The sequence below is a fragment of the Urocitellus parryii genome, chromosome 3, assembly GCF_045843805.1.
Source record: "Urocitellus parryii isolate mUroPar1 chromosome 3, mUroPar1.hap1, whole genome shotgun sequence".
Classification (NCBI taxonomy): Eukaryota; Metazoa; Chordata; class Mammalia; order Rodentia; family Sciuridae; genus Urocitellus; species Urocitellus parryii.
In genome coordinates this window covers 167,896,756-167,916,601 of record NC_135533.1, presented here as the reverse complement: position 1 = coordinate 167,916,601, position 19,846 = coordinate 167,896,756, and the positions used below count along the sequence as shown (strand labels likewise).

The 19,846-nt window shown below is 41.5% G+C and overlaps 1 protein-coding gene across 11 annotated transcripts in view; it reads right to left on the bottom strand.

Annotated features, from left to right (window-relative positions):
* Positions 1–4,972: 4,972 nt before the first annotated feature.
* The window catches only part of Fhit (fragile histidine triad diadenosine triphosphatase), a 1,439,263-nt gene continuing 1,424,389 nt past the window's right edge, over positions 4,973–19,846 (bottom strand). For 10 of the 11 annotated variants that reach the window (XM_077795625.1, XM_077795624.1, XM_077795620.1 and 7 more), the window contains one exon: positions 4,973–5,262. The gene's annotated coding sequence lies outside the window, so the exon portion shown is untranslated. Of the gene's footprint in view, positions 5,263–14,083; positions 14,169–19,846 lie in introns of those variants that run through there. The other variant, XM_077795626.1, reaches the window with a different exon arrangement.

Sequence of the window (19,846 nt, the reverse complement as noted above, 5' to 3'; positions counted from 1 at the left end):
TTGGTATATAATAGATGTTGAATAAATAGTTGTTGAATAAAGAAAAGGGGAACAGCTTGGGGCAGTGGCACACATCTGTAATCTCTGAGGCTCAGGAGGCTGAGGCAGGAGGATCAAGAGTTCAAAGCCAGCCTCAGCAACTTAGCAAGGTCCTCAGCAACTCAGTGAGACCCCGTCTCTAAATAAAATATCAAAAAGGGCTGGGGATGTGGGCTCATAAATTCAGTTCCCTTGGGTTCAATCCCCAGTACCAAAAAATAAAATAAAAAAGGCAAGGGAGAAGGAAAATAAATTGCTTTTTGTGAAGCTTATATGAAATAATGCTTTGAAGATTACTAGCATAACTCCTGATAGTCTGTAAGTAGTAATCATCATCATGATGAGAAAATTACAATGTTTGACAAAGAAGAAGAGATTGAAAAAAAAAAGGTTCTAAATGCCTATAACAAGACCTATATTCTTATTGAATTAAGCCTGTGCTTCTTAGTCCCCTTCTCTTTGCCATCCACAGTAAATCTCAGTCCATTGGTGCTGCTATAACAAAATAGTGTGAATTGGATAGCTTTAAACAGAAAACAGAAATTTATTTCTTACAGTCTGGGAGCAGCGATGTCCAAAATCAAGTTGCCCTCAGATTCCACGTTGATTCATAGATGGCGCCTTCTCTCTGTGTCCTCACATGGTGGAAAGCAGACAGGCAGCTCTCTGGGACTTTTTATCATATATTCAGTCATCCAGTAACCTATTGGTACTTGGGATCGAACCCAGGGGCACTTCACTGAGCTGCATGTGCTCGCACTTCTAGTTTTTATTTTGTGACAGGGTCTCTCCAAGTTGCCCCAGCTGGCCAGGAACTTGCTTTGCAATCCTCCTGCCTCAGCCCTGAGTGTGGCTGAGATTCCAGGCATGTGCCAACACACCCAGCTCTGTTTTTTTTTTTTTTTTTAGTAAGAGGTGCTGCCCTCATGATCCTCTACTATCACTTTGGGGATTAGGTTTCCACATAAGAATGTCGAGGGAACACGGACATTCAGACCTTAGCATGTAACCTCCAGCAGTCACTTTGGGGCCACCTGAGTTTTGGCCACTGAGTCCATAGCTTTCAATTTCAGTGTATACAGGGGCTCAAGGTATGTTCAGAACTGGATATGAAGTGAATGACGCGAACATGACCATGACGGAGTGTTGTTGGGGGTAATGGTTCATAGAAGTGACCCATTTCCAATCCATATAACTAATTACATGCTAATTTTTATGTTCTTCTAGTTCCTAGGGTAAGTAATCATCCAGCCTTTGGCTCACACATGTGCCTCAGGGTAGAAGTAAAGCATTTTTAGAAACATTCCCCCCTCTCTTATATGTTATTGAGTTATGGAAATGCCACTAGTTGTTTTTCATTTCCATGACTAAAGGGTTGCTTTTACCTTAAAAATATTAGACAATTCCCTTCCTTTCCTTTTGAATATCAGTTGTATCAGTATAAAGGAGAATCCTACCGACTCCATGGACAGTTAAGGAGAGAAATTGGGAATGGTATTTATTAAATTTGTGGGAGTCCTTGATTATCAATTCTCCATAGAACAAGGGTTCCATTGTTCCAATCTCAAATCCACCTGTTACCAACTTTGAAACCCTGAACAAGTTACAAATAAATCCTTTCTGAGCTTAAATATCTACATGCATTGTACAGGATGTCTACAATAAATATACAATTGCATGTTGAGCAGATATACTCAGAAGACAGATGTTGTGGAAGAGGTAGGTGTGTGCCCAGCCCTCAGTTTGAAGTTTGGATACAAGGAAGAAGGATGGAAGAGGTTTCTTCTCCCCATCTGAAAGAATTGGTGAACCTGAGAAATTATACTCTACCTTTGGATCAGCTGTGGAGGAGGCAGACATGGGGAAAGAAAGATTCCTTAGACTGTCCTTTTTTTCCACCATCTTGGATTTTGATGGCAGGCTCGACAATAAAGGTAGGAATGAGCCTAGAGTCTGAAAATCAAGGACACAGAACAGAGATAAAGAAACCCTCTTCTGAAATGTTGTTAACATGGGGAGTAGCTGCCGTGCTGTTTTTGTCTTACTAGTACAATGGAAACACACACACACACACACACACACATATACAGGTAGCCATTGCTTAGTATAATGTTAACAATTTCCCTTGAGCAGAAACAACTTAGTGTGTATTTATGCCCAAGAAGAAATCAACGAGAAAAAGGACATTGCTTTGGACTTGAGTGTTGTGCTTTATGAAGAAAAGTATTGTCTCCATGCAGACCAGACCCAGTATGATAGTTGCATTTTCCTATATTGATACCATTGGACATTGTTCAGTTCTTGAAATACTGAAGAGGCTTCATATATAGTCTTTGCTGTAATACCCACAGTACGGGGCTTCAAGGCTGAGCTTCTACACCTGCAACATCATGCCAGAGTTGCACCAGAGACAGAAGTGAGGACATCCATGGGTAGAGAGGCAGAAATGGAGCTCTTACAGGATTTTCATTGCATAGACAAAAATGGAAAACAAAACTAAGTAGGCTTGCAGTACCACTCAACTAACTGGAGGTAGGGGCCAGGTACCCTGATCACATTTGCTATTAAAACTGAGAAGGGATCTGTGTTTGACCTCTAGGGTATAAGAATTCCTCCTCTTAGGGCTCTTCTCTGGACCCCTCATCAGCACCCCTGGACAGGGGGAAGGTGACCAGTACTTACCATCTTCTCTGGCATTTTATCTGAGCACATCATGTTCAGATCACAGAGCTGCTTTACTTTTAGCTAAGAGAGGGAGAAGCTGTCTTAGACCAAACTTGGGAAACAGTGGGCTTCCCAATCTCCAGGAGGCAGCATCAGCCAGTGCCCATAAATAGGGCTTTGGCAAAGACATAGAATGAGATTTTAAAGAGAAGCCATTGAGTCATACTTGGACAACTGGCTCCTACCAGATCAGAAATAGTCCAGTCCCTAATGCTCTAAGCAGCAGGTTGAATGGTGGCCCCTAAAAGATATGTCAACTCCCTGGAATCTGCAAATGTGAACTTTGAAAAAAGGGACTTTGTGGATGGCATTGTTGAAGATAATGAGACCTTTGGGAGATCATCCTGAATTACTCAAGTGGGCCCCAAATCCAATGACAAATGTTCTTACAAAAGACACATAACCCAATCAGTAAATGGGCAACAGAACTCAACAGACACTTCTCAAAAGAAGAAATATGAATAGTCAACAAACATGAAAAAAATATGTTCAACATCTCTAGCAATTAGAGAAATGCAAATTAAAAATGCATTGAGGCTTCGTCTCACTCCTGTTAGAATGGCAATTACCAAAAATATAAGCAATACTTAATATGATAATATTATCAATAATATTAATATTAATATTGGCAAGGGTGTGGGGAAGAGGGTACACTCTGCAAATTAGTGTGACCTCTCTGGAAAGCAGCATGGCGATCCCTCAAAAAAACTAGGAATTGATCCACCATTTGACCTAGTTATCCCACTCTTTGTACATAGCCAAAGGATTTAAAATCAGCATACTACAGTGACACAGTCACATCAATGTTTATAGAAATGCAATTCACAATAGCTAAGCTATGGAATCAACCTAGGTGCCCCTCAACAGATGAATGCATAAAGAAATTGTGGCAAATGTAAACAGTGGAATATTACTGAGCCATAAAGAAGAATGATTTTGATATTTGCTGATGAATTTGAGGATCTGGAGACTGTCATGCTGAGTGAAATAAGCCAATCCCCCAAACCAAAGGTGGAATGTTTTCTCTGATATGTAGAAGCTAACCCATGATAAGAGTTGGGGTGGGGAGAATAGAAGTTTAGAGCATTAGTGAAAGGAGAAGGTAGGGGTTTGGGGGATAGGAATAGGAAAGACAGTAGAAAGAATCTGACATAACTTTCCTGTGGACATTTATGAGTACACCACAGTGAATCCCACCATTGGGACCCTGATTAAGATGTATTTCATGCAGGTATAATTTTATCAAAATGGACACTCCTCTGTCCTATATAGCTGAACCAGTTAAAAAATCTACTGTTCCCTCCCCAAATAAAGATACCCAGGAGAGATGGGGGGGGGGGTGAGAGAGAGAGAAGAGGAGGAATGGGATGACAGGGACAGAGACTGATAGGATTCTAGGAAACACCAAGGATGCCACTCATGGGCAGCAGCTAGGAGAGGGGCTTAGGATGGGTTCTCTCCCAGAGCCTCTGGGGCAGCATGTCCCTGATGGATTCTGTTGTTTTTTTTTTTTCCTGACCTCCAGAACTGTGGAAAGATTAAGGTGGTGTTGTAAGCCACCTCGTTTCTGGTAACTTGTTCAGGAATGACAGGAAACTAATGTGACTAATGCTGGTGATGGGGTTGGAGTTGGGGAGTGGCCCATAAGCCTAAGGAGATTCTCAAAGACATTTTTAGAAAAATCCTGTTTACAGGAACTTGTAGCTATGCTGTCGATGTGTTTTATCTTTCTATAGAAACTCGAATCCCTTTTTATAAATATGCCAGAGGAAAGAAAAAGCCTACTTCCATCCTATTTCCCTAAAAATTGAAAAATCATGGGCCAGGGGCATGCCTCCTCAACCCATATCAGAAGCTTTCTCTGCTCCCCCTAATTTTCCTACCACCCAACAGCTCAGCTCAATGTAGAACGTGTGCATCTGTATCCTGAACCTAATGTTGCCATCTGAAGCTCTCCGGACCTTGCTTCTCTGCACTGAGGGCAAGAGGAAAACATAACCCAGGAAAAGCTGTCCATTTCTTGTTCTATTATCTGTCCTACCCAAATGGAAACACTCTGAATCTTATCTCCGCCGTAACAAACTCTTGGGCCACAGGAAGCCAACTAGCTCCAAGAGCTCACCTTCCTCAGTGGTGCCTCTCAGAGGCCCCGGAATATCCATTTTTAAGTCAGCCGGCACATGAGATAAATATTTTAAGGACCATTTTATTTTCACCCAGGCTAAGGGACGATTTAGAAGCGTTCTATTCTAAGTACATAGCGTGAAGAGAAACGTGTGGCAAGGTTGTGGATGCCATGGTTTTGAAGCCAGCCTGTCAGTCATCATGATTGAAACATAACCCCAGTGGCTTCCATGAGTGCAATAAAATGCTTCGCGAAAGGTTGCAGAATCGCAGGATGTAATAAAGTCTGCTTAGCTTCATTTCCAATGCCGCGGAGTCCTAGAGAACGAGGCCCATTTCCTTATGCCTTGGGATTTGTTTGAGTTACTTTCATGCCTGGAAATGACAGAACATAAAAACAGACATTTAGTTAGAACCAGTAGCATTTTTTTTTTTGAGTCATGGCAATAAACAAAATATACGTTTGTTTACTGCTAATCTGTTGGATTGCCGTTAACATTTTATGAGAGGTCATATTTATGTGGCACATTCCATGAAATAGATAGATTCCAGCCCTGCTGATGCCTAGACTGGCTGGGTCCCCACGTTTTCTGTGTCCTCTGCCCACAGTCTATGCCGTCAAGGTCAGCAGCATGGTGCTTGAAGAATCTGTGTTGTTGATAAAAAGCTTATGTGCAAATGAAACCAATCCAGACCTATGTTTGTTATTAGGTAAGAATGGGTTCCCCAGCAGCCACTGTCAGAATTACTTGCTGAGCTTGTTAAAAACAGAACTCTGTGCCCCACATCCTGACTTAGCAGTTCTGGGGAGAGGCCCAGAAATCTGTTTTGTTTCCTTTTTTTGGTACTGGGGATGGAACCCAGGGGCTCTCAACCACTGAGACACATCCCCATTTTTCATATTTTATTGAGAGACAGAGCGCCTCATTAAATTGCTGAGTCTGGCTTTGAACTTTGCTATCCTCCTGCCTCAGCCTCCCAAGCCACTGGGATTACAGGTGTGTACCAGTGCACCCAGCAGGAATCTGTGTTTTTAAACAATCTCTTCAGGGGAGTCTGAGGAGCTTAGCCCAGGGGCTTGGGGAATTATGGAACCTCCACACTGCAAGCAGAATCAGCTCTGCCTCAAGGCCAAGCAGTGTATCTTATGCACATAGGCCAGGCCTACAATAATTTCTACTCACAAAGTTAAAAAGTGAGGGTGATGTCCTTTCATTTTGCAAGAAAATCAGACAATTCCTTGGTGGTATGATGGTGTAGTGGCCCACACCATTTCATAGCTCCAAACCCACCTCTCTGTTGCAGCCTTAACTTCTAGGCCTCTATTACTGGGATCAGTTAATTAGGCACAGTAGGTTCTGCCCCTGCTTGCCTCCTAGCTCACAGTGGAGTAATTAAAAAAAAAATAGGAGTGAGGAGAAAGATGAAGACATTATGGGTTATATTTCATAAAATTGGGGGAAGATTGAAAGAAAAGGCACTAGGAGAATTTTGGAGCATCTACCATGTGTGTGACAAATGAAGAGATTTTGAGAAATATTGTTGAGAAGCACAAATAGATTTCCTCTTCAGAGTTTTCAAGGGATTTCAGAAAATATTTAAATTGCTTTTCACATATTGTCTGCCATTTGTGGCTTGGTGTGCGGCACTACAGCCACGGATCTGAGAAGCTGTGGTGTGAAGACCCTGCTTGCTTCAAGGGTGTAGCTCACGGACATCCTCAACCTGGGCCCACTCAGATCCACCTTGGGGAGGACATGCACCTCTAGTACATGGAGAAAGAGCCCAGTGAGCCCAGCATTAGGCTTTTCCTACAATGTAGTAACAGTGAAGAGCAGGCCATCTCTTTGAATTGCACCTAGTCCATTTGGGAATCTAGAACATAGAGGCTGGGTCATGTCTGCTTCTGAACCACACTAGGGAGGTCTTGTCTGAGCTCAGCATGTCCTCCTTTGAGGCCTGCTGGTAGCCGTAGTGAGAAGTGGACCGTGGACTGTATGTAGCAGCCAGTTGGTCCCTCTGGGAGAAGGGGACCTGTCTTACTCCCATTTGACAGTAGGATCATCCCCTATTGTGCCCAGTGCCACCCATCTTGCCTGGAGATACAGGTCATCTTCCATCATTCATCATTGCCCTTGTCCTTGAACAATATTGACTTTGAGTCAGAGGCGCCTGAACAGGACTGAAAATGGATGTGCCCTTTCTATCCTTTCTACCTGCCTTGCCTGTCTACAGCAGATTTATGTCTTAGGAGAAGTTTCCCCTGGTTTTATTTTTGGTCTCCTGAAGGCTGTGACCCTGCACTAGATCCCTGTAATTTCTGAATCCAGGTGAATGCCTCTATCCATACCTGAGGAGGCTCTCTGCCAGTCTTCTCACCACGCCTCTGTGACCCATCCCTCAACACAGCTTTTACATCCAAATGTCTGCCCAGCTCCTTAGAGCTCTGCCTGTGCAGTTTTGTTTGCCCATCTGGCCTGGAGGCTCATGAGAAACACAGTCTTCCTTTCATGCCAGAGCACACCGGAAGAATGTGTTGTGGTTTGGGTGAAAAGGTGAGAGTGTGAAGTCCAGGCACCTCACTTCCTAGCTGGTCATCCCTAGGCAGGGTGAATGCATCTTGCAGGTGCTTTAGAGAGTTCAGCGACACAAGCGCTCACAGCCATGCCTGGGGCATGATAACGTCACTGTGTGTTGGCGTCTCTGGTTGTCATTATCATTATTTCTTCCAGTGTCATAGCAAGAGAAGACTTAGGACTTGGTTACACAGGGAATTATTCTGCAGCAGGGCCATGTGCTCACCTACTAGTTTGATTTCTTACACAAGGTGCCCTTCTAAATATCTGTAGTTTCCTTTAATATCAGAGTTAAAATTGAAGGGGTGCTAAATTGAAGGACATCTGGGCATCATCAATGAAAGGATTTACTTAGATGCAAATAAGGTTTCCAGGAAAGTATGAGTAGGTGAATGAGAATGGTTCTGTCCTCAGGGTGCTTCCAATCCATATCACACATAGCACACGTGGCCAGGTGAGCAGGTGGGCCAGAACATGTGGGCCTTTCACTGTGAACGCCGGAGGTTTGATCCCTGTGAACAAACATGCTTGAGAATTTTCCATTATTTCCAAGTTCTGAATGGACATAGTGCAGATTAACTGCCCTCCTTCCCCGTCTGCCATCACCAGCAATATGCTGGGAGAATAATAGGTAACATCTTTGAATTAGAAGAAAAAAATACAATGTCTGATGAAGGAACTTCTGGCTATTTATTTTCTTTTTTATTAATCTGCCACTATATCTATTTCTTTTTTTATTTAATTATTAAGGTATATTGTACAAATTCATGGGATTCACTGTGATATTTCCATACTTGCGTCCATGGGGTCCACCCTTCTTCCACACTGATCTGCCAGTCCCTCTTCTACTTTTAGATCCTTTTCTTTTTAGTTTCCACATATGTGCAAGAGAACCTGATATACCTGTGTTGGTGTCTACCTTGTTTCACTTAACATGGTGTCCTTGGTACCACCATTCATTTTGCTGCAAATGGCGGAGTTTTATTCTTTGTTGCTGGGTAACGCTCCATTATTACCATATTCATTCACTTGTTGATGGGCATTGATTCCATATCCTAGCTATTGTGAATGGTGCTACAGTAAACATGGGCATCAGGTATCTCTTTTGTAGGCTGATTTCATTTCTTTTGGATATATATATATACCCAGGAATGGGATAGTTGGATCGTATGGTCATTCTTTTTCAGGTTTTTGAAAACCCTCCGTACTGTGCTACTTTATATTCCCACCAGGAGTGTACATGGGCTCCTTTTTCTCCACATCCTCTCCAGAATTTTTTATATATTTTTTTGCAAAAGCCATTCCAATTGGTGTGAGGTGGGACCTCATGATTTTGATTTTGATTTCCCTGATGGCTGATGATTTTGAAATTTTTTTCCATATATTTATTGGCCAGTTGTATTTCTTTTGAGAAGTGTTTATTCAGTTTATTTGCCCATTTTGAATCATCATTTTTGTTGTTATATGTTTTGAGTTCTTTCTGCTGATGAGTAGCTGGTAAGTGTTTACTGCCATTCTCAATTCTTGCTGTTTTTTCTTGTGCTTTTGGGGCCCTAACCAGAAAATGCTTGCTTCTACTAGTATCTTAAAAGTGTTCCCCACTATGTTTTCCTCTAGCAGTTTCAGGTCTTACATTAAGGTCTTTGATCTATTTTGAGTTGATTGTTGTTTTATAGGGTGAGATGGGGGTCAAGTTTAGATCTTCTGCATGTGGATATCCAATTTCTCCAGCATTATTCGGTGAAAAGGCTGTCATTTCTTTAAGGCATGTTTTTGACCCTTTTAGTGGGAATCAGTTGACTGTAGACAGTGGGCTTACTTCTGGATTCTCTGTTCTGTTCCATTGGTCTACGTGTCTTTATGCCAATACCATGCTGTTTTCACGACTCTGGCTCTATGGTGTGTCTTAGCATCAGGTATTATAATGCCTCCAGCTTTGCTCTTTTTGTTCAAAATTGCTTTGCTTATGTGAGATTTTTAGTACTTCCATACAAATTTTGGGATTTTTTTTTTCCTGTGAAGAAGGTCATTGGTGTCTTGATGGGGATTGCTTGACTCTGTAGATCACTTTGAGTAGAATGGAAATTTCAACAACATCAAAACAATGTTCTATGAACATGGGAGGTCTTTCCACCTTTCAGTGTCTCCTTGATTTCTTTCTTCAGTGTTTTGTAATTTTCATGTTGGAGATCTCTTATATCTGTAGGATCATCCCTACTTTTTTATTTCTTTTTAAGTGTGAATGGCTATTCCAAAAGGAATTGCTTTCTTTCTCAGCAAAGTCATCATTGGCATGTAGAAAAGCTACCGGCTTTTGTGTGTCGATACTGTATCCTGTTACTTTATTGAATTCATTTATCAATATTTAGAAGTCTTTTGGTGTAGTCCTTAGACTTTTCTATATATAAATTCATATCATCTGCAAACAGGGATAATTTTACTTCCTCCGTTCCTATGTGTGTGCCTTTTATTTCTTTCTCTTGCCTAATTACTCTGGCTAAAATTTCTTGTACTCTATTGGATAAGAGTGGTGAGACTAGATACTCTTGTCTTGTTCCCAGTCTTAGAAGAAATGCTTTCAGCTTTCCCCCCTTCACTGTGAGGTTGGCTGTGGGTCTGTCATTTATAGCCTTTATTATGTTGAGGTGTGATCCTTCTATACCTAATTTATTCTGGGCTTTTATCATGAAGCCATGTTGGATTTTTTCAAATGCTTTTTTGCATCTATTGAGATGATTGCATGATTTTTATCTTTCATTCTATTTATGTGATGTAAATAAGTCTTGAGTAAGGACCATAACCTCTTCATTCATCTCTCTTTGAAAGCTACGGGAAAGTCTTTGAAGTTGTTTGGTGTTTTCTTGAATTATTTAATGGCTACAGGGTAAAATCAAAGGGGCCAGTCCCAGCTGGGGTCCATATGAATGAACCCTGCTGACTTTTCCTTGAACTTGCAAGCGTCACTGTGCTAGACAGCTTTCCATTGTTGAAACAAATGTCTGAGAAAATCAAATTGTAGAGGCAAGATTTATTTTGGCTCATAGTTTAGAGGTTCTAGTCCCTGATCAATTGGACCCACTGCTTTGGGCCAATGTTGGCATATCACAGTGAGGGTGTGAGGCAGAGCAAAGACAGTTGCCTCATGGCTGGGAAGTGAAAATGAGGATGTGAACAGGGTCCCATAATTCCCTTCAAGTCTACCCCCGGCCCAGAGACCAAAAAACCTCCCTCTAGGCCCCATTTCTTAAATGGCCCACTACCTCCCAGACAGCTCAGGCTGGGGACCAAGTCTTTAGCCCAGGGGCTTTTAAAAAATACTCCAGCTCCAAGCCACAGCAGGCACCAAGCTCCATAAAGTCCTTCTCCACGAGATCGGTTTGCATGCCAGACAAAGCCTTCTTACTTCAGTTTCCCCAGCATCATTTGGTGAAGAGGCTGTCATTTCTTTAAGGCATGTTTTTGGCCCTTTTAGTGGGAATCAGTTGACTGTAGACAGTGGGCTTACTTCTGGATTCTCTGTTCTGTTCCATTGGTCTACGTGTCTTTATGCCAATACCATGCTGTTTTTACTGCTCTGGCTCTATGGTGTGTCTTAGCATCAGGGCTTATGATACCTCCAGCTTTGCTCTTTTGGTTCAAAATTGCTTTGCAATTTGCAAATGAGGGAGGCTGCTACTTCAAACTACCAGAGCCGCAGCAAAAGAGGGCCTTTTATGAAGCTGAGAAAATAGAACAGCGTCTCCCTTCTTCTGTAGGTGAACCTGGACGGGCATTTCCCTCAGTCGACAGGACTTGGTTGAATGCGGAAGGAAGGCTTGGGACCATAAAAACTCACCTGGCCTTCCTTCTTTAAGGTTGTGTTTCTACACTTGGCTGCTCATTGGAATCAAGAAGGGGCATTATAAGAAAAAAAAATGTGCTATGCTGCCATCTCACCCCTAGAGATTCTGATCAACTGGTTCTGGGTGTGCCTGGGCCTCTGGAGCACAATCGTTGAACTTGGTGGTGATGAAACACAGGCCTGCCACCCTCATCATCCCCTTCCAAAGTAAATTTCCAATGCAGTGCTCCAAATGCTCAGAAACCATCCTGATGTGACAGTCAGATTTCAGTTGTAGACTCCACTTCCAGTAAGGTTGTCCTCACTCTTAGTGGAACTACATGAAGGGGACCATTGTTATCTTTCAAAGGTAGTGCCCCTTGCCCATGAGGATTAAGGTGACCTTTTTTTTTGTTTCCATACCAGGGATGACACAGAAATGATCTTAAAATGAAGGAACCACACTCACCAGTAACACAAAGCCGAGGGACTAACATGAAACTTCTCTTTGACAACTCTCTCCACTTAAAAGTAACTCGACTTAGTTCCTAGGAGGCTAGGGAGACGGGCAGAGCAGCCACGAAAGTCATTCTGATCCCATGGAAAACAAGGTGAGCAATTTTCTAAGGGCAGGCACCCCTGACCTCTGCTTTTCAGCTTTTTCTTAATAAACTGGTCTCGGAAATAGGACCACAAAAGCCGCAGGTGGCAATGTCTTACAGTAAGTGGGTAAAGGAAGAAGGTGAGGGAGAAATGGCAAGGATCAGAGAACCACTCTGATTGTATCTCTGAGGCAATGCAATTATTCCATCTAGAGAGAGGAGGGGGTTACCCCCAAGTACAGCAGCCAGAAACCTAGCAGGGTGGAGAGGGACTCCAGACAGCAGGGCAAGTCCCCACCCATTTTTCTAACTCAAACCTATTCCTCTGTGGCAAGCCGCACATGCTGATAACATTTTCTCACTTCCTGCAGTAAGAAAGCGTTAATTAACTTCCTGTTAAACAGGGTCCACGTCCCCAAACCACTGTGTCGCCTCCTTGGGGGCATACAAAGTAGCTCTGGATACCCCATGGCCAGTCCCCTGGGCTGAGGGTATAGACATCTGATCTCCAACAAGATTGGGGCTCACCCCTAGCTTGGCCTTTAGAGTGACCACAAATTTAGCTTTGTCAGTTTTCTCTTGGAAGGGACAAATTGAATTCTAAGGATTGCAAGCACACAAGAAAAGAGGATTCTCCAAGTTTGTTGCCGGGAGTCATTTTTCCTGGCCCCACTGGACTTGACCCCTCTGCAAAGGAAACTGCAGACACTTTGAACTTGATTATAGAATGAGGAGGTAGAACAGGGCAAACCCATTGCTAGAAAACATATGCTGTTACTTGGGTATTTTCCTGAGACCCACTTTAAGCCAATAAGACGCTTTGTTCTGTTTGCTATTTACATCCCCCTTTCTGTCTGTGCCCAGGCCCAGCAAGGACTCTCTCCCATGGGACTTGTGAGAGCACACTTTATTTGTCTCCAAATCTTCAGCTGATATTACTCTGATCTGCAACACAGTCAAAATGAAAAAGGATTACTTTGTATTTACTTGCATCTTTCATGAGAGAAACTAATTTTGAGAAAGTCCCTACAATAGAAAACACTTTTCCTTCCTTCAGACCCTGCAGATGGGCAAAGGGAAAGCTAAAAGACATGCACGCTCTGTCATTTGCTTTCTCTGACAGCGTCATCTTATCATGCTTTTGAGGGTGACCTTCCTCCAGCACATTCCTAAGCTCTAGCCCGAACTCTTCTCTTATAATAGAATTTAGAGCTGAGCACGGAGCAGGCTACCTTTGATAATTAATGGCTCTGAGAGTTTGCTGAGTGTGTTATTTAATTAATGGCACTTGTGTCTGGAGTGTGTACAACTCTGTAGCTGAATAGAAGGCGTATTTGCTGAAGGATTATAGACGCATACTCAAAGATCATTACATTGTGAATTTGTTGGGGTTCAGCACTTTTTAACAGCCTAATGGAGTTATTATATGTATTTTTTTTCTTCTTCACCATTTAAAAGTTACTGATGTTGGTGTCATTATATTCTTTCTGCTTGATACGTGAGTCCAGATTACAATCCAAAAATATCTTTGAGCTCATGGATAAAAGTCTATTACCTGGAATATGACCTTCCATCAAAAAATCGAAAGAAGAAATCTTAAATGTTGTATATTGAGTGTGAAATGGATGGTCAGGTAAGTTATGGTCAACTTCAGTTCCTCACAAAGAGGCCAACCTGAATTTTGATCAAATTCTATTTGGGACCAAAATCTCAAGGGTTGGAAAGTGGCAAGAAAACACAGTTGTAGGCTACCAGCAGAGAGAGTACTTCAGGCCAGCATGCTTATCCTGAGATGCTGTTGCCTAAAATGAAATGCAAATAGGGCACAGTGGGTCATAGACAGAAGCCTTCTAGACTCCTCATACCATCTAGAAGCCTCCTCACGGGAGTCTCCACAGCCTTGTCTCTTTTATGTTCAGAAAGAGACCACAAACATAAAATGCCTCCATATAAGCTGTGCTGTCTTTACTCTGTGTATCTGGGCCAGATATATCTCCTCTCTGCACCACAGTGAGACAGTTTTGTTCTTTGTAAAACACTAACTTGTATTATATGGTCTTTGAACTCTGCTCTCGTCCAAAGATGCTCCAGTCTAATTTTTCTCAGGAGGAACACCAAAATTGACAACACCACTGTCAGCAGAGATAGTTGATCACTTACTTTTGAGGCCTGAGGGTTGTGTTGTCCCATAACAGACCCCCAAGACTATGGAGGAGGCTAGAGAGCCAACCCATTCTCTAAAGCCCATCCAGGTCACCCAGGAGATGGAGTAGAGCCAGCGGCCTGGATAGAAAGAAACAGGGGTGCTACTTTAGGTTGGGCACTTGGGGAAGGCCTTTCTGAGCAGGTGACATTTGAGTTAAAACATGAATGGAGGCAAGGAGGCGGGAACATTCTAGGCAGAAGGGGACACGAAGTCCTGTAAGAGGTGTGAGTTGGGGACATTGTTTGATGTGATCCAGTCACAGAAAGCAGGAAGGTTAGAGCAGAGAGTGTGGGGAATGGACGCGGCAGGTGAGCTTGTTCCCTTACTGTGACCTTCAGGGCCTCGTGGGATCAGGGCCTTGCTGACTCTGCAAAGTGCGCTGGAGGGACAAGACCTGACTTTCCATTTAAAGGATCGTAATCTTTACACATTTTCTCTTTTACTGTGTTCGTCATCTTGTGTGACCTTGGGTGAATTTGAGGATATACACATGTATTTGAAGAGTCATAGTCAACAGTTTATGTATGATGTTCTCTATATAGAAGTGATATTTTTAATTGCAGTATTATGCCTTGTTAGAATGAGGAGAGTTCTTAGATTCAATTGAAAGCACTTTTAAATTTTTGCACTATTTTTATTTCCATGGAGTCGCATTCTTTGAAAAGTTTTAAATTAAAGCTGACCTTACAAAAAATTTTCCATCTAAAAGAAAAAAAAAGTGCTTTGATTGGCAATGGATCCTTAAGAGTAAGGAAGCAAGACTTTGATAGGGATATCAAAGATAAAGGCTGATTTACTGTTAGGCATACTCTTTTATTATAAACGGATAATTCCAGGATCTTCAGGAATCACCAGAGATGGGATAAGAAGGGTAAGAGTCCTACCAGCAACCCAGAGCTCCATAGAGCCAAGACTGGCCCGCTGCCTGTTCGAAGGCTCCCCTTTCTTGTAACTGTAACTCTGGTTTATCATTTCTAATCAAAAAGTGATTTGAGCAACATCACGGGCTTTCATTGCTTCACGGTAATACCCCGGCCGTCAATTTTCAGCTCGGAATGCCAGCAGTTCTAAATTTTTGCAGGCCTCAGTGGATCAAGATGTGGAGCTTTAGCAGAGGAAAATTGGTAAGAACATCTAATTAAATTCAAAGTCATTTTTGTCTGTCTTAAAGGAATGAAAATGATCTGCCAGTTTTTATGGACCTTCTTGACCTAAAGATATCTGCTGGCGGGAAGAGAATCCTCGATTGGGCTCTTTTAATGCTTTAATTATTGCACGATCTATCATCCTAGGCACTGACTTGCACTCTTTGAAAAATCTCTTAAATACCCATTAAAATCGATTGGCTAGTCCTGGACCATGAGGTGGCTCTTGGAGGGCATGTAATTGTGTGTGTGGGCAGGGGGCAAGGGTTAGACATGACTGACAAAAAGTCAACTATTTTATGGTAGGATAAGGGAACAAAATCATTTTGGTCACAGATATGGGTGACATTGCACTGCTGACTTGCCCAGGACTCAGTTCCATACCTGCTTGCTCTTACACTGGACTCACTCCTTCAGACTGACCATTAGCTCCTACAGGGCACAGGTGACTTTACCTACCCTGCCGTAGATGGTATTTGGCTCCAAATGAGAAGATCACAAAACATTGTTAGTTGAATTCTAGAACATCAAGGTTCAGATCTTTTATAGGCAAGCCAACAATCTATGCCCCTGTTGTAGCCAAGGCTCATTTGCTAACAAGTAAGGGAACCCTATATGAAATTCACTGCTGGATAAAAAGTGACTTACTGCCCTATTAATTATGAAGAATTGATGGACGTTGGAATTTAGACAGATGACCCTCTTCCCCTCTCTACCGCTTGTCTCCTTTTACTCTACTGAATGTCCCTACTTCTGGCTTCTCCCAGTGATAAGCAGGATGATTTCTAACCTCCAGTTCTCATGGCCCCTCGGTGTTCACACACCCACCAGTAGTGAAGGACTCTGATTGGCCAGGCTGGGGTCACATGCCCAGAGCCATGGTCTTTGGCTGGGATTGATTTGACAGTTCCAAATTCAAATGTCAACAACATCCCCTGGTTATGTTGACTGGATCAAATGACCAATACCAAGACCCCAAGGATGAGGATCACCAAATGCTGGCTTTGTTTCTGAAGTTAGATCAGAAGCGCAAGTATGCTATAATATCAAACTTCCTTGACTAATTCTTGCCTTCCATTAGCTAGAGTTGACACAGGGGAGGATGTTTCTAAACAGAGATCTGTCAGTTTTAGTGCAAAGGTAAACTGGGCTCCAAAGTCAGACTTCTTAGACTTGAACCTTGATCTCTACATATAACATGAGAGTCCATGGGCAAGTCACATAGCTGCCTTCAACCTCAGTTTCTGCTTCTGAAAACAAGGTGACTCTAGAGAGATGTTGTGGGGTTTAATTGATATGAAATCTAGAAAGTGACTGGCATAAGTTGCCTGGGGTAGGCTCTCCTTAAGTGGCATCATTAAGAATTATTGTTAATAATGAAATGCCCTCTCTGCAGTGGTCTCTGTTATTCCCTTCCTGAAATAAAGATCTGGTTGGCGGCTAATGTGGCCTCTGAAAGTCAGGGAGGCTGGCCAGGAGGAGGGGAATTAACTCTGATGTGCAAGCAGTGTGTCTGTAAAGATTACTGGCAGCAATTAATTCTTTTTGTGTTTAAGTCTATTGTAGAATAATTGAATATCCAGCCAGCAATTAGATCGCACATTAAAGTCAGTCCCTTTCTTCCCTGTTATTTTTCCCTTAATTTAAGAATTTTCATTTATCTTATTTTTTTGTCCTCTTTATGGTAAAATATAACACACAGACAGAAAAATGAAGATGATATATTTACAGTTTGCAGGATCAATATAAAGTCAACACACACATCACCTCCCATGGCCAGGAACAGAGCAGTGTCAGTCCCCTTCCAACCCTTCTACTCCAGTCCAAGTTCTTCTCCAAAATCATAACCCTGTTCCTGCCTCCCCGCGAAAGGTGACCATTGGCCGGACTTTTATGCCAATTTGCTTCCTTGCTTTCCCTTATAATTTTGCCATCGACATAAATATATTCTCAGCACTATAATTTAATTTTGCCTGTTTTTGAACTTTATGTGAGGGCAATTACACAGTATGTATTCTATTATGTGTTTCTGTTGTTCCACGTTCTTGCAAACACTTGATACAGTCAGTTCTTTCAAACTCTGACTATAGTGGTGGGCGGATTTGGTATTTCATCGTGCTTTAAGTTACATTTCCCCGGTTGGCTAAAGATTATCTGCCATTTCAATACCTATTTTTTTTGTGAAGTGCCCAAACAAGTTCTTTTGTATTTTCTGTGGGGTTGTTGGCTTTTCTTTAGTGATTTTTAAAGTGTTTTTGTTATTGTTATTGTCACAGTTTTAAAATTATCTTCTGGACACTGCTCTTTTGTTGGTTATATAGGGTGGCAAATAGTTTCTCTAGTTTGGGACTTGTTCTTTCTCTCTCCTTTTTTAACAGGTTCTTTTTAGTTATATAGGACAGTAGAATCTATTTTGATATATTTATACAAGAATGGACTATATCTTATTCTAATTAGGATCCCAGTCTTGTGGAGGTACAAGATGGTGAGATTCACTGTGGTATATTCATCTATGTACATAGGAAAATTGTGTCCGATTCATTCCACTATCTTTTCTATTCCTTTCCCATCTCCTTCCCTTTCATTCTCCTTTGTTTACTCCACTGAACTTCTATTCTTTCCCCCACCCCCTTACTGTAGTTTAGCTTCCACATATTGAAGAAACCATTTGAACTTTGTGTTTTTGGAGATTGGCTTATTTCACTTAGCATGATAGTCTCCAGACCCATCTGTTTACCAGTGAATGTCATAAAGTCATTCTTTATAGCTGAATCATATTTTGTTGTGTACATATACCACAATTTCTTTATCCATTCACCCGTTGATGAGCATCTAGGTTGTTTCCATAGCTTAACTATTGTGAATTGTGCTGCTATAACCACTTTTCTCTTTCTTCACAGTGTTTTTTTGTTTGTTTGTTTGTTTTTTTTTTTGGTTATATTTGTTTCGTTTGGTACTGGGCATTGAACCCAGGGGTGCTTTACCACTGCGACATCCCCAGTCCTTTTTTATTTTGAGACACGGTCTTGCTAAGTTGCTTAGGGTCTCGTTAAGTTGCCTATGCTGGCCTCAAACTTGGAGTTCTCCTGCCTCAGCTTCCCAAATTGCTGGGGTTATAGGCATGTACCATGGCACCCAGCTTCATGGTGTTTTTTGATGAACAGAAGTTCTTATTTTGAATGCGATCTAATCTATGAATCTATTTTTTCATAGTAGTGTTTCTTGTGTCCTGGTTTAAAAGTCTTTCCCTATAGCAATATCATGAAGATACTCAGATAAACTATCTTCAAAGCTTTATTGTTTAATACTTCACATTTTGAATTATAATCCACCTGGAGCCAATCTGTGCATGTAATGAGGTAGGAGTTCATTTTATTAGTTTTCCATATTGAAATTATTTTTTTTGGGGGGGCACACCAGTGATTGAACTCAGGGCACTTGCCCACTGAGCCACATCCCCAACCCTATTTTGTATTTAAAGACAGAATGTCACTGAGTTGCTTAGCACCTTGCTTTTGCTGAGACCGGCTTTGAACTCACCATCCTCCTGCCTCAGCCTCCAGAGCCACTGGGATTACAGGCATGCATCATCGTGCCTGGCTTCCCAGAAAGATTTATTGAAAAGACTTATTTTTCCCCAGAGCTCTCTGATGTCATTTTTATCTTACGTATTCATATATATCTGGATCTGTTCCTGGGTATTTTATTTTGTTCCCATCAGTCTACTACTTATCCTGGACCAGTACCTCTTACTCTGTAGCCTAGTAGAGGAAGCCTTTCAATGTTTCTAATCTTGTTCTTTGAAGAACCTCTGACTACATTTCCATAAGCATTTTGAATCAACTTGTCAGTTTTCACAAAAATCAAACGTAGAAGGAATTTAAATCTGAATTGCACTGAATTTATAGGTCAATTTGAGGAAAACTGAGTTTTTATGAAATCAAGTCATTCATCATTTAATTTATCTTTAATGCCTCTGAAAAACACTGTATAGTTTCTGTCTAGAAGATTACATATCTTTAATTTTTCCTGGGCATCCGATTTCTGATGTTTCTATAAATGGTGACTTTAAAATTTCTCACTTTCTAGCTGTTGTGACTGATACAGGGAAAATGAAAACTTATATTTAGAGACCTTCACACATTTACTGATTAATAATCTAATTGCTTCTCAAAGCTTCTTTTGGATTTTCTGTATACATCATCATATTGTGCACAAATCATAACAGTTTTATTCCTTCCTTTCTAACCCTTCTATCTCTTATTTCTTGTTCCTGCATTAGCTGCACTGGCTGGGACCCTGAGAATGTTGTGAAATTGACATGTGACCTGTGACTATTCTGATCTCATTTATAATCTCAGATGAACAGTGCTCAACATTTCACCCTTAAGTATTAAATTCCTTTCTAATTTCCTGAGAACTTTTGTATTTATTGTTTGATGTTTAATGAGATCAATAATTTTTATCTGTGATTACTGAGATGACCCTATCATTTTCTCCTTGATTTATCTGGGGAAAGAGATGATTTGACAGTCTGAAGTGAGAAGTTGTATTGTTCGTTGTATTATTCTTTTCATAAATGCTATGTGTGTGTGTCCAACAGCAATATT